The following is a 13906-nucleotide window of genomic DNA, read 5'->3' as shown; positions in this document are numbered from 1 at the left end:
ATCACGATTCATTAGTAGAAGGGCATCTGGGAATAGCTAAAGCCCTAGTTCAAATAAAGAAAAATGACTGGTGGCCAACTTGGTGAAAGAACATTGTCCAGTTCATCACAACTTGTGGCACCTGTGCACAACACAAGTCCTAAAAACAAAGTCCTGCAGGTCTGCTACATCCTTTAGAAGTACCACCAGCACCTTGGCATATGCTATCAATGTATTTTATTACAGATCTTCCCTCCTGTAACGGATACAATACCATCTTAGTCGTCGTAGATCTGTTTCCTAAAATGGCCCACTTTATTCCCCTGAAAGGTCTTACAACTGCTTCTACTCTGGCTACTGTGTTTTTGGAACAGATTGTACAGCTACACAGGTTTCCATCAATGTTGATATCAGACCGAGGAACTCAGTTTGTCTCTACATTCTGGAAAAGGTGTTGTAAAATTGCCAAAATCGACCTCCGGTTATATACAAGCCATCACCCCCAAACCGACGGCCAGACCAAACGGACTAACCAGACCCTCGAGCAATACATAAGGTGTATGCTGCAATAAACCAAGGATACCTGGAAGGACATACTTTGGTTAGCAGAATACGCATACAACAACTCCATTCACACCAGTACGGGACAACACCCATTCTACATAGTGTACGGTTGACATCCACGGACATCCGTTCTCGACCCACTCAAATCATTGGAAATGCCTGCTGTAACGACCTTACACAAAACCATCACCTAGGTTCTTAAGGAAGCAGCAGAGCATCTTGCCAGAGCCAAAAAGAAACAGAAGCAGTTTGCGGATCGACACCGAAGGGAAGCTCCCAACTACCAAGTCGGAGACGAGGTTTGGTTAGCATCCAAAAACATCCCCCTGAAAGGACCACGGGCGTTCCGTCCCAGATATCTGGGACCCTACACTATCAAGGCTGTGATCAAGTCTGCGGCCATGAAATTAGAATTACCGCCCACATGCAGATCTACCCGGTGTTTCATATATCCCTCCTAAAACCATTGAGACCAGGTACGTGGATCGATACTCCACCGGATCCCGAAATAGTTGAAGGAGAACCAGAATACGAAGTTAAAATGATCTTAGACTCCAAGATGGTCCGGTCCAAATTATACTACCTTATAGACTGGAAAGGTTATGGACCCCAAGATCGGACCTCGGAACCCAGTGAGCATGTCCAAGCTCCACGATAAATCAGGCAGTTTCACTGCAATAACCCCACTAAACCAGGGCCAGGGGGAAACCATCCATGAGAGGGGCCTTCAAGGTGTGTGCTGTCATGGACACAGGCCCCAGAACACAAAAACCACACCATCTAGTGATGGGGGCAATGGGTCACTTGACTCACTTATGTCCCTTTGGAACCCATAAACACAGGGGCCCTGGCTCATAAAGAGATGTGAGCAGGAGCACTTTATTTCAGTGCAGGAGTGCTTTTACTTTATTTCAGTGCAGGAGTGCTTTTACTTTATTTCAGTGCAGGAGTGCTTTTACTTTATTTCAGTGCAGGAGTGCTTTTACTTTATTTCAGTGCAGGAGTGCTTTTACATTATTTCAGTGCAGGAGTGCTTTTATTTTACAAGAACTTTCCAAGAGCTGATACATCCTCATGTGTTGACTCATCGGGTGTGGCTCTCTAGTCCTGGTCTTCATGTGCTGACTCTCCGGGTCTGGCAGGGTGTGGCAGGTAGGGTGAACCTGGTGGGCGTGGCTTCAGAAGCTCAGCTATATAAGCTGCTTCATCCTTAAGGCTGGTGCTTCGCATTACTGTGCACTCGCGGGCAACGTGATGCTCACCACCGCTTGGACCAGTTTACTTACCTTTACCAGGCGTTCTCCTGCATACTCACCTCCAGGAAACCGGTGCTTCATTGCTTCATCTGCAGACTCATCTCCTGACATCCAGTGATCTTGATACCGATGCCGCAGCACCGCGCTCCGCATCCAAAAACTCGGACCCTGTGAAGAAGAAGAAAGACAAGGTTAGAACATCCGTCCTAAGGCCGTGCCACATTTGAACCCCGCGCGCCCCCTAGTTAACAACTTACCAGCTAGTGTACCACTGAAGCTTCGTTCCTCATTCCCTCCGCTGCCGCCTTGAGCTCTGCAGCTTCTGCCAGGCTGGCAACATCACCTGCAAGGGAAGAAAGCAAAAGAGCAAACTTTTTTTTTTGTTTTTTATTTATTTGTAAAGCGCGGCCAAGCCCTGGGGCAGCTGGGCCCTGAATCTTACAGGTTACACAAGCATACAAGCAATCTTACAATTTACATTTTTGATACATACATAACAATATACCAATAATGCAGCAATTATATTACAATTTGAATACAGATACATATTTATATAAGCAATGGCAATTGCCTATTTGAGCAGAGGCAGCTATAGTACAAGTTGTACGAATATACATATTTATCTTTATACAGAAGGTGGTAATAACTACTGTGTCAGTTAGTACAAGGGTAGGTCGAGTGTGGTCAGTCAGGCTTTGGCTAGGAACGAAGGTCCAGCTCTAAGAGGGTTGGGGAGTGAGTTCCATAGTTTTGCAGCCAGAACTGAGAATCTGTTCCCTCTTGATCTTTGTAGCCTGAAGCGGGGGATAGAGAGCGGGAGATAGAGAGGCAGTTAGCCTGTGCAGTTCTGCGGGGTCTATTGGTGGAGTGGTAGGCAAATGTGCAGGCCAGGTAACTGGATGCCTGATTAGCAAGGTATTTATGTGTCAGTGCAAGTGTTTTAAGTGACACTCTCTGTGATACTGGGACCCAGTGCAGGCTTCGTTTGGTGTCGGATATGTGGTGGTTCTTAGGGATATGTTACGCTGCTCGGATGGCATTATTTTGGACAATCTGTAACTTTTTGAGATTGCTATGGTTGGTGCCAAGATAAAGGGCATTGCAATAATACATTTTGGACATCACCAGGGTCCTGGCCAGGGTGGTGCACTTGGCTGGTGTGAGGAAAGGCCGACAGGCTGTGATGAGCTTGCAGGTGTATGTAGCGGCCGAGGACACTGCGTTATTTTGTCGAGAGAGGGAGAGGGTGGAATCTAGATAAATGCCTAGAGTTTTGGTGTCGTTTGAAACTTTAATGATGTTGCCATCGATGAGAAAGGATTTCAAGGATGGATCTAGTTTATTCAGTCTCTGATGGGAACCCAGAATGAGGAGCTCTGTCTTTTTGTCATTGAGACAGAGTTCGTGTTGGGCCATCCAAGCTTGAATGACTTGGTAGATGGTGTTTACAGCTTGTGTATCAACTGAGTGATTGCCTGTAATGGGGATAAGTATCTGGGTGTCATCTGCCTAATTCGTGTAGGTGACACCCAGATGGTCCAAGGTATCGAACAATGGTTTTGTAAACACATTGTAGAGTGTAGGAGAAACACATGATCCTTGTGGTACCCCACATGGGACTGGTGACAGTTCTGCGGCTGCAGTGGATGGAAAGACCCTCATGGATCTGTTTTCCAAGAATGAGCTGATCCACGCAGTCGCTTTGTCAGAGAAGTGGGCAGCTAGTTCGAGATGACGACAGAGGATTTGATGATTTACCAAGTCGAATGCTGCTGATAAATCAAGCAGGAGTAGAAGGGCCAGCTTACCCTTGTCTTTTAGATCTTCGATCTGGGTTTTTAAATTGATGAGTGCTGTTTCAGTTCCGTGACGTGGACGGAAGCCAGATTGTCTAAGGCCAAGGAGTTTATTGGTTTCCAAATAGACTTGGATCTGCAGATAGGCTGCACGGTCCAAGATTTTTAACAGGAAAGGCACAGTGGTGATAGGCTTGTAGTTTGTCGGTATGGTTGCATCCAACGTAGGTTTTTTAAGAAGTGGGATGACCCACGCATTCTTCAAATTGTCTGAGACCATACCTGAATTGAAAGATGAATTTATAAAGGCAATGATAAATGTGGCTAAGTTATTAGATGCTTCCTTGATAATAGGGGCTAGGCATAGGTCACCCTGGCAATTGGATGGTTTGATGTTGTTAATGATGCTTTCAACTTGAGTGATGGTAAGGGGTGAAAAGCTGAATGGTTTATGTGTGTGTTTGCTAGGATTAGTGTTGGCGTATTGGGGTTTAGGTTGCGGGTCAATCTGCAGGCAGATTTATTTATTGTTGATTTTAGTTTGGAGTGTGGTTATTTTGCCAAGGAGTGACTTCTAGATGTGGCACACCAGGAACTGTCTTTAACACAAGTATCAGGTGGAGCGACCGGGGATTCCAGTTCTTTTGGGATCTTGAATAACTCTTTGGTATTTGATTTAGCTTGTAAGATGCTCTTGTTGTAAGTGTCTTTTTTAGCCTGGATGATGGCCTCTTTGTAGTTCAAGGTGGCTAAGGCAAGGCTCTCTTTGTTCTCTTCTAGGTTGCGTTTTTCTTTATGTAGGACCCTTAGCTGTGGTGTGAACCACGAGTTGAGGTGAGCACAAGCTTTAGGTTTCCTAAGTTTAATGGGTAACGCTTTCAACATAGTCTGATTGAACGTGTCTATCAGAACTGTAGGATCAGTGCAGGAGGAGGGCAGTTCGTTGAGCGCTGGGAGGAGAAGGGGGGAGTAGTTTTTTGCATGTTATATCTCTCTTATTTCTTGTGGAGATAGCAGGTGCGATATCCTGTGTAGTATTAGCGTTTTTTGCAGGGATGCTATAGGTGATTAGGTGATGATCTGTCCAAGCACAAGGTTGGTTAGATTCCATAATGCTTTCGCAGTTGAGGTCAGCTAACCAATCAAGAGTTCTGCCCTTGATGTGAGTTGGCTCTCTGATACATTGCGTAAAGCCTAGGTTGGTTAGTATACTGGATACATCACGTGCTGAGACATCATTGGGGTCTTGGAGACCCAAGTTGAAGTCTCCTAGTACGATAATTTGTGATTTGGTTTTGGTGTTGTCTGCCAGAGAGTAGGATAGATCTTATGCAAATGTGGATAAGGGTCCGGGAGGCCTATAAATGAGGTGTAGTGTGATAGTTTGATTGGGTTATGCGGCTAATTTCACTGAGAGTAATTCCATTGATGAGGTTTGGATACTGGGAGAGATGCGAAGGCTGATCGAGTTTTTGTGAATGAAGGCAATTCCACCTCCTTTGGTTTGGTTGGTATTGCGGTCACTTCTAATGATGGTGTGTCCTGTGGGGATGGCCAATGATAGGAGTGGTCCTGAAGCAGTATGGAGCCAGGTTTCTTTAATGGCCATAAAGTCGAGGTCGTGAGTTAGGATCAAATCGGCCATATCAAGCGCATGGGCCGTAAGGGATCTTGCATTGATCAGTGCCCCCTTGATCAGTGCTATAGGGGTATGGGTACTAGGTTTTGTGTTCTTGGTAGTGATGGGTAGATGTGAGGTGTAGGCCGTAGGAGGAGGAGATGAACTGTCAGATTGCTTGAAAGGGATGGTGAGGTGGTGGGAAACATGACGGAGCCTAGAGCCAAGTCTGAGGTTCCTTATGTATGTGGTACATGATTAGTTGGGCGTGGGTTTAGTCGTGAAATGTTCAAGCCAGAGAGCAGGTGAATTAAGGTAGGGGTTGGCGGTGTGTGTGGGTGGTGTCAGTGCTGGAATGGAATGGGGCTGGATGATGATGAGTGAGGTGCTGGTGTGTAGTTGTTTGTTGGAGCTGAGAGGCGAACTATGCTCAAGGTGTGTAATGCGTGGGGGCACAGTGTGGGTAGTGGCCTTAATGGGTGAGAACGCTAGGGATGATGTGCTAAGGTAGAAGGTGAGTGACCAGGTTAGAAGTAGTAATTTAGGAATAATGCTGAATGCAATGAGCCAATTAGTGTAGGGAATGAATTGCCAATGCATAGTGCCTCCTGCTGACATAATACAGTCTGTAATACCGCTAAGGTGAGACAGTATGCAGTTTAATTATATTAGAGGAAACCACAATCAGGAGCCTAGATGACGTTGGGTAGCAGTTCTAAGCGCAAGGTCAGGAGAGCATATGGGACCTAAGAGGTAGCATTATTAATGGTAGTATGAGGACGCTAGGTACAGGTGGTCATGACTCGGAAAATAGTGCACAGTAATAGACGGAACTACATACACGAGATCTACAATCTAGATATGCCATCAGTGAAGTAGGCACAGCACCCAGAGGTGTACAGGGCTACACATTAGTGGTATATAAAGCTGCGAGCGTTGTGCTGCCATCTGGAAACATAGGCAGTAGGGAATGCGGTAGCGACACAAATCACTGCAGTGGACTTGGCAGGCAGGTGAAGAAACTGAATTTGCATTGTATCGGCTACAGAAGTCATGCGGGGCAAAATGATACTTAAAAGATGCAATTCAGGAAGAATCAGACGTAATACATAAAGGCAAGCATGGTTATACAGGCACAATCGCTGCTCGTGGATAAAGTCTAATCAATCGTATGTCACCATAAAAAGGCGGCAAGGGACAGCATGATTATTGCCAGTGGATGGCCTAGGAACAATGCAATGCAATTATGAAGAGGAAGTCCAATGTTACACGAATAGGGAAATGTGGGTAAATAGGAGCCTTAAGTAGTATAGCCAGCATGGCTTAAGCTAATGTGACGAATGAGTAGGGCTATGCGTGACTAGGTATGATATGATATGATAGTTTATTTATTTATATAGCGCCTATACACAATGTGTTTCAAAGTGCTTCAAGGCATGGGAGGGAACAAGGGAAAATACAATGACATTCTTAGAGGCCATGAACAGTAAGGATGTGAAATTAACTATTGTACACGGCCTGACAACATTTCAGATGCAAGAGCTAAAACATAGATAAGGAAGGGGGGGAGAGTGGGAAGGAAATGGAAACAGACAGGCGACTACCGTACTAGGCCTGACGACATTTCTGGTAGAGCCGGAGAAAAACAAAAGGTGAGGTAGAGGGGTGCAGAAAGCGAGGGGAGGAACAAAACAAGCGACTATCATACTAGGCCTGACAACATTTCAGATAGTGCTTGAGGGGATGTGGGGAGGAAAAAAACACCAATGGGAGGGTGGAGGAAACAGACGAGGTTGCTATCATATTAGGTCCAGGGACAATTCTGATAGAGTAAGTGCATAGAAGAAAGTAAGGGGAAGAGATAGGAAAAGGGAGAAGGGAAAGCAGGAGAGAACAGAGGGTAAGCAGTCAAAAAGAGTTGAGAAGCAAGAGGGGAGAGCGAATACAATTGCAGAAGTCAGTAGTAACACATAATGTTGCAAGCCAGGATACAAGATGAAGATGGGAACAGCATGATTCAGGGCCACCATGAGTACAAGGTACTGCAGTACATGGAGCAATGGCGGTCAAGTTTAGCACATAGTTTATGTTGGTGCCAGTGTTTAAACAGAGGACATATAACAGTACATAACGGTACAAAGTGCCTATGAATTTTGTACTATGAGGTACCTGAGAATATATCCAGACAGACGGTGGGTTGGCATGAGAAGAGTGCGGCAAGGGCATTTAGCGGGCCTTGAGCACCGAGCGCCGGCTGTGCTCGGTCAGCTCAGTCAGCTGGCCTTCTTCCACGGCCTTACTCAACAAGCCGGCTAACGCCTGCCGGCTATTGGTCCTCAGGCAAGCAGGCGGCTGGACCAATCAGCGTGGTGTGTGAGGCCTGGTGCTTATTGAGACATGGTCAGGCGGGAAGACGGTCTGCAGCGGCAGCCATCTTTGGATCAGGTCACAGTGCAGACTTCGGTCCGTGCATCAGGACAAATGATTTCTGAGCGCGGTAGAGATGCAAAAATGTTGCGTGTGGTGCTCCAGAAAATAGCTGATACTAGATGCTGGGCAATGTGGCAGGTAGGTAGTCACTGGGGATCAGAGGGGGTCAGAGGAGCTTCTGGGCACAGGCAATTCTGCCGTGAGCTTACCTCAGGACTGGAAACGATGGTGCGTGCTGCTCCTGCAGCACACGGCTTGGCTGGGAGCTCCAGCGAAGGCAATGGGGGACTGACAGCAATACAAGACAGAAAACCTTACAATACAACAAAAACAGATGAGGAAAGACAATGGCAAACAGGAACACTTACCTGAAGTATAGTGGCTTAGTCGCAGCAGGACTGGAGTACTACGATTAAGGGACCAGTGAAGGAACTCGGTCCAGATCATATAGGTGCCCCTGCCAGAAGCAGCAGGATGGAGTGCTCGCCAAAACTAATCAACAGGTGAGCCTTCCAGGGACAGCGCATCCCACGGGTACCACGGTTTGGGAGAAGGTGTCTGGAAGGGGATCAGGCGCACAAGCTGGCATACTCACGCCCCCTTTTCTCCACGCAGGAGCAGTCCCGAGCAGCATCACCTATTACATCACCTATTACCACCAGTAACCACCAGTCACCACATAAGCAACCATGCCCGAATGCCTCTGCAGAGACCAGGTGAGTTATATTGAGTTATATTGACACTTGCTATTTATTCCTTTTTAAATTTCCAATGTTCATGTCAACTTTTCTTTGGACTGCTGGAGTCTCTTTCCCTCGTAGTCTCGTAATGGTAAAATGTCTACCATTACATTTTGAAGGATTACCTTGAATCAATGAGGCCTCCACTATGGTATCAATCAAAGCTCGAACCTCTTGCATATTTCCTGATTGCCAAAATAATTTCACATTCACATGAGGTCGTCTGTCTACCAGAATTTGACCCTAATCCTATTCCTATTTCGACTGCGTGTATTTGGACTCTGTCTCCAACATCGCACTTACAACTTTTGATAAATCAGCATAGGGCGGCTAATATGGTGAAGGCATCCCCATGGAGCCGTCATCCATCTCCTTCTCAGGCGGCACGGAAGGGGACTTATCCCCACTTTGCTTGTTCATGTCCTGCCTTTTAACTTGTTTGTACCGTTCTTTCCTTTCATGCCCTCGCTTTTTATACAGCTGATACATTTCACAAGTCTCAATTCCATCAAAATCTTCGCGCGGCACTCCATCCTTTAGCTGCGCCAAGAACATGTCTTTTCTAGATACACATGAATCTCTACTCTTAAACCTCTTCCCAGGGATCTGTTTGTCAATTTGCCCCACTCTTTCTCTCTCTCTGGGCCATTCTTCCATCTTGTCCCATTCCCCTAGGGCCGATAACTGTCTGATAGCATCTACCACCTCATCTGTTAATCTACCGGTCATCCCCACCAGCAGGGACACAATGCCATTTTTGGATGCCAGTGGAGCAGTCCGAATAATTGTGTTTCGTGCTGAAACTGACAATGCCACTACTCCCATATGTTCTGGATCATCAACATGGATGGCTTCTTTCATTGCATGTTCCCTAAGTCTTTGAATTGCCTCTTTCAGTGTGTACCACTTATTCTCCTCGCTAGGCCAGTCCGATGTAATTGCATGCTTGCAATTACATCCTTGAGCAGCTAACTGTAACAAAGACAAAGTTGTATCTCTACCCTGGGCATCGGGAGGCGGCCTTGCTCGTAATACTTCTTGAATATGGGTTTCATAGGACAGCGGCTGGAACCTGGGAGAATTGGTCAAATCTACAAGAAGAACTGATGTACCTCCGTCAAATAATCTAACCATCCATGTTAAGAGAGGCTCACCAGCCCTCTGTTTCAATAGGTTAATTATTTTCCAACCTCTTGTTGAGAATGATCCTCTAATGTTGTGAAATCCACTAGGCCACCTCCAGGATTATTCGGATGTGGTCCAGCCCATCTATGCGTGACTGGTTTAACGGTCACTTCTTTCCTGTCAGGATCTGGTTTGGACGGAACCCCCTATCCAACCTACTCTATGAACTAGCATGTTGAATACATCCCTGTCCCATCAGTCTAGGACCCAACCAACCCCTGCGGAGGTAATCACTGTTGCCACCTTGAAGGTATTCACTGTCCCTCTTCTCTTTCGATATATGTATTTGGCAACTCTCACAGCAGCTTGCTCGGCTACTGCTTGATATTTATCAGCCTTATCATGATACAACTTCATTTGAAGCTGCTGCATTAATGCAATCTGTTTCTCAGCAGCCAGCTCCTTTTCCAATTTTAAGACACTCGCCTGCAATTCTACAGTCTGTTGATGCACCTTTCTGAAACCATGCAACAAAATCCAACCTCGCCTGCCCAAAGCTGAGCATTCCTTTCCCTTTTCTACCAATACCTGTTGCACGCAAGCCACCACCTCTGCCGGGCTCACTTCTCCTGTACTCGTGCCCAAAGTCGCACTCAAGCCGGACCCATACGCCCAAGTCTGTTGCAGTTGATCATACGGACCCTTTTTCACGCTGCGATCATCACTTCGGGACAATCTGTACCTGCAGAGCTTCCCTTTTCCTAAACAAGGAACTCATTGTATCAATGGATGTTTCACGTACCTTCTCGCAAATACCTCAGACACAATCGCACAATTTACCAACATAACGAAATTGCCTTCCTAGGTCCAAGCTTCAGATTCATTTGGTCACTGGCTTCAATTTCTGCACACGAACTCTGCTCACAGCGCCATTATGTTTTGCTTTTCGGACATGTGTAATAACCTCAGAAGTACTCACCCTGTTACACGGACCAAATGTTCTGGGATTCAGGAAGGCAATAAAGCGGTTCCATGTAATAATGTCGCCACAAAAATATCGCCATACAAAAATATCACCGAAAAATTGTCGTTTTTTGTGGCGACATTATTGCATGGAACATGCGGGGGACACCCCCGCACCCTCCACATTTTATTTTTAACATTTTTTTTTGTTGCCCCTATTGCCACCTATATGGTCACCCAAATAATATCTCCACGACATTTTCCCAGCGATATTATTTACGGCGACCATATATGTGGCGATATTAATATCTGATACCAATAAAGCACACTTAGACCAAGGGTTGAAATATAATGGGCTTGTTACAGGACTCTATTCATAATCCATAAGCACACAGATAACCATGGAGTAGATGTAATTGGTTATATATAAACAGATATAGTTTGGTAGTTACAAATGGTCTACCTCACTGTTAGTGCAGTTGTAGGAAAATACTTCATCTAAGTCATGACGACACTACCCAGTCCCAAGGCAGGTAGGCATAGAGATCAGACGTACTAACGGGGCCTGGAGCGGAGCCCCCTCCCTCTCAGCGAGACTTCATCACCCGGGGTTTCAATTCTCTGTCTCCTCATCAGGATCCCTCTCTTCTTATGCGGGGCAAATCCCTGTCCCTCATAGGTTGCAAACTGTCCCCGGCCGAAGGACAGACAGCAAGCACGGGAGGCAAAGAGCAGAAAAATCCAGACAGTATTGGAAAAACCCAGCTTGTCTCCTACGGGCTCTTTAGCAGCACCCTTTATCAATGCACCTGCACATCTCTGACTCCCTTCTCGGCTCGTCCTTGAGCAAACAATACAACAACTATCCTTCATAGTGAGCTCCTATGTTTCTATGTTTCATAATATAATTTTGCAGTCATTGCAGAATTCATGTCTGCCTTCTAACTGAGCTCACAGAAACATAGACTTTCATTGCAGTTTGGAAGTGAATGTTCAAAATGGCTACGCACCGGCACCATGTTTTAGGTCATTTTCCCACACGCATTACACCCCCATCTATAATGTTGAGATGGGTCCCCACACATCTTCAGCCGGGTATGGGGCAGTTGTGGGGGGAGAAGATGGGTGGGGGCAGTTGGTGTGGGAGAGAGGGGTGGGGAAAGTGGGGGTAAAAGGCATTGGGGAAGACGGATGGGGGCAGTTCGGGGTGGAGGGGTCAATGGTGGGTGCAAAGGGCATTGGGACAGAGCCGGAAGGGGGAAGGGGCATTTGACAAAAGTGTTGGTTGGGGAGGGAAGAAGATGGGTAAGGGGCAGTTAAGGGAGGAGGTAATGGGCAGTTGGGGGATAAGGTGACTGGTAAGGGGCAGTTGGGGGCCCGATGTGTAATGGGAGGCGGTTAATGGTAATTGGATGGGGGCATAAGGGGCAGTTGATTGGAGAAGAGGGGTAGTGGGGTGGGGCACGGGAGGGGTAAGTGGCTGTTGGTGAGGGGAGAGGGGGAGCAGGAGAAGGGTAGTTGTGAGGGGGCGTAGGGGGCAGTTAGGCGGAGAAGAGGGGTAGTGGGATGGGGCAGAGAGGGGTAAGAGGCTGTTGGTGGGGGATATGGGTTGGGGCAGATGGAGGAGTAGACTAGTGTGGGACTGTGTGTGGGCACTTTGGGGTTGATGGGTTTAAGAGGTTGGGGGGCAAATGTGTGCATGTATGGGAGGAAGGCTGGGTGCTAAGTGCATCTGTGTGTTTTGGGATCACGTCCTGGGTCCTGTTGTGTGTCTAAAGTGGGGGGGGGGGCTGGATGCTGAAAGTCTAGTACTTCTCTGGGATATTGAGGCAGTGTTTTGGGGAGTTCTTGCATTGGAGTCAAAGGGTGTGGATCTTTGCCGAAGGCCGTAAGTTGGGAATTGCTGGCCCAAGGGTTTTTGGCTGAGTGTGATTGGACTTTGGCTGATTACGTGGGACCTTATTTGGAGGAAAAACGTGGGTTAGTGGAAGGCTGCAGGAGAAGGTAGTAGCAGAAAAGTAGAGGTGGTCATGGAAAGAAGAGTGTTGGCAGAGGTGGCTTGTTGGAGATGGGTGGTTATACAGTATGTTCTTGCTGTGTTGTACTAAAAATAAATGACTATTCAGAATTGTTTTTTTACTGTACATAAAGTGAAGCTTTTCAAAAATAAATTCTATTTTATTGTACACTCTAGTGTAAGTTATTACACAGTTATTACACAGTGTGCTGTGGGTATATGTTTGGTTAACCCTAATTAGAAGTTGTCCTAGAATACTCCTGGAGTGATTATATCCCTTCATAAAGAAGTGTGGGATCCATCATTTAGAAATTCACACCAATCCTGAAGATGTCATGGAATCATCCTTAAGGAATCACCAACCTTTCAAAACTGGCATAGTCATCCTGGAGTAATCACAGCCCATCCTGGAGTAATCAAAATCAATCCTGGATTAATCACAACCCTTCCTAGAGTTGTAATGGAGTCATCCTGGAGTAATCGCAAAACATTCTGGAGTTCTGCAACCCATCCTGGAGTTGTCCTAGAGTAATCGCAACCTATCCTGAGGTTTTCATGGAGTCCTCCTGGAGTAATCGCAACCCATCCTGGAGTAATCACAAACCACCCTGGAGTTGACATGGAGTTATGCTGGAGTAGTACACAATCCCCACAAGGCCAGCTGATCTGAAGAAGTAAGATTTATTGTTCACCAGTCTTAAATAGCACATGTTAGGATATTTTATGGGGTGCTGCTGAGGCTCTAAATTCATTGCCTTTCTGTTTTGACAAGTACATTCTGCCTTGATCAATTCATCATGTATTGCTCTCTGTGTTCACTGTGTTATACATAGTTTCTGTGTTCCTTACGGTACAACTCTGTAGCATTCTTTCCTGCCTGTGTGAATTATGTTGCTCATGTGCAATAGGCAATGGTGAAATGCATATTGATAAATTGAGTGCCACAGTGGTTCAGAAGTTAGCTCAGTGTGTGAGGCACCCATTGCAGAGATATGTGTTCATATGCACAATTAGAATATCACATTCCAGCAGGGCTGGCTGAGCCTTTGCTATGTCTAAAGTTTATAAACCTGCCTGCATACGTACTTGGTTTTGCAGAACAACAGCTGCTACTATCAGCAATGCACCTGCACCAGAGAGGGGTTGCTATAAAAACTAACACATCATCCGTATGGTGAAGGTTTAGAAATTGAAATTGGTATGTTCAGATGGAGTGTTGTAAAACCTAGGCAATCGCCCCCAACGATGGCATTAACTGTTAGTCCAAGAGGTGAATAAGTATCCAAATTCAAGACTATGGAAAACCATACCCCACTTCTAATCTCAGTCTGTCTGGATAAAGACACCTTCCTGGTAGCGTCTAATCTGCCTCCCCTAGCCATGCTACGGTATGTGTAGTGTTCTCCTTCTTTCTAACT

At 46.2% G+C, this 13906-nt stretch overlaps 1 protein-coding gene across 5 annotated transcripts in view; it reads left to right on the top strand.

Annotated features, from left to right (window-relative positions):
- Positions 1 to 13906, top strand: part of LOC138516932 (zinc finger protein 845-like) — a 234239-nt gene that overhangs the window by 152743 nt on the left and 67590 nt on the right. The window contains exon 1 of one of the 5 annotated variants that reach the window (XM_069632404.1): positions 8287 to 8359. The exons of the other annotated variants lie outside the window; for them this stretch is intronic. The gene's annotated coding sequence lies outside the window, so the exon portion shown is untranslated. Of the gene's footprint in view, positions 1 to 8286; positions 8360 to 13906 lie in introns of those variants that run through there. 5 annotated transcript variants of the gene reach the window in all.

The sequence above is a fragment of the Ambystoma mexicanum genome, chromosome 6q (genome assembly GCF_040938575.1).
Source record: "Ambystoma mexicanum isolate Mex_15411 chromosome 6q, UKY_AmexF1_1, whole genome shotgun sequence".
Classification (NCBI taxonomy): domain Eukaryota; kingdom Metazoa; phylum Chordata; class Amphibia; order Caudata; family Ambystomatidae; genus Ambystoma; species Ambystoma mexicanum.
Note: the sequence above shows the minus strand (reverse complement) of the source record. Positions and strands in the feature narration are given on the sequence as shown.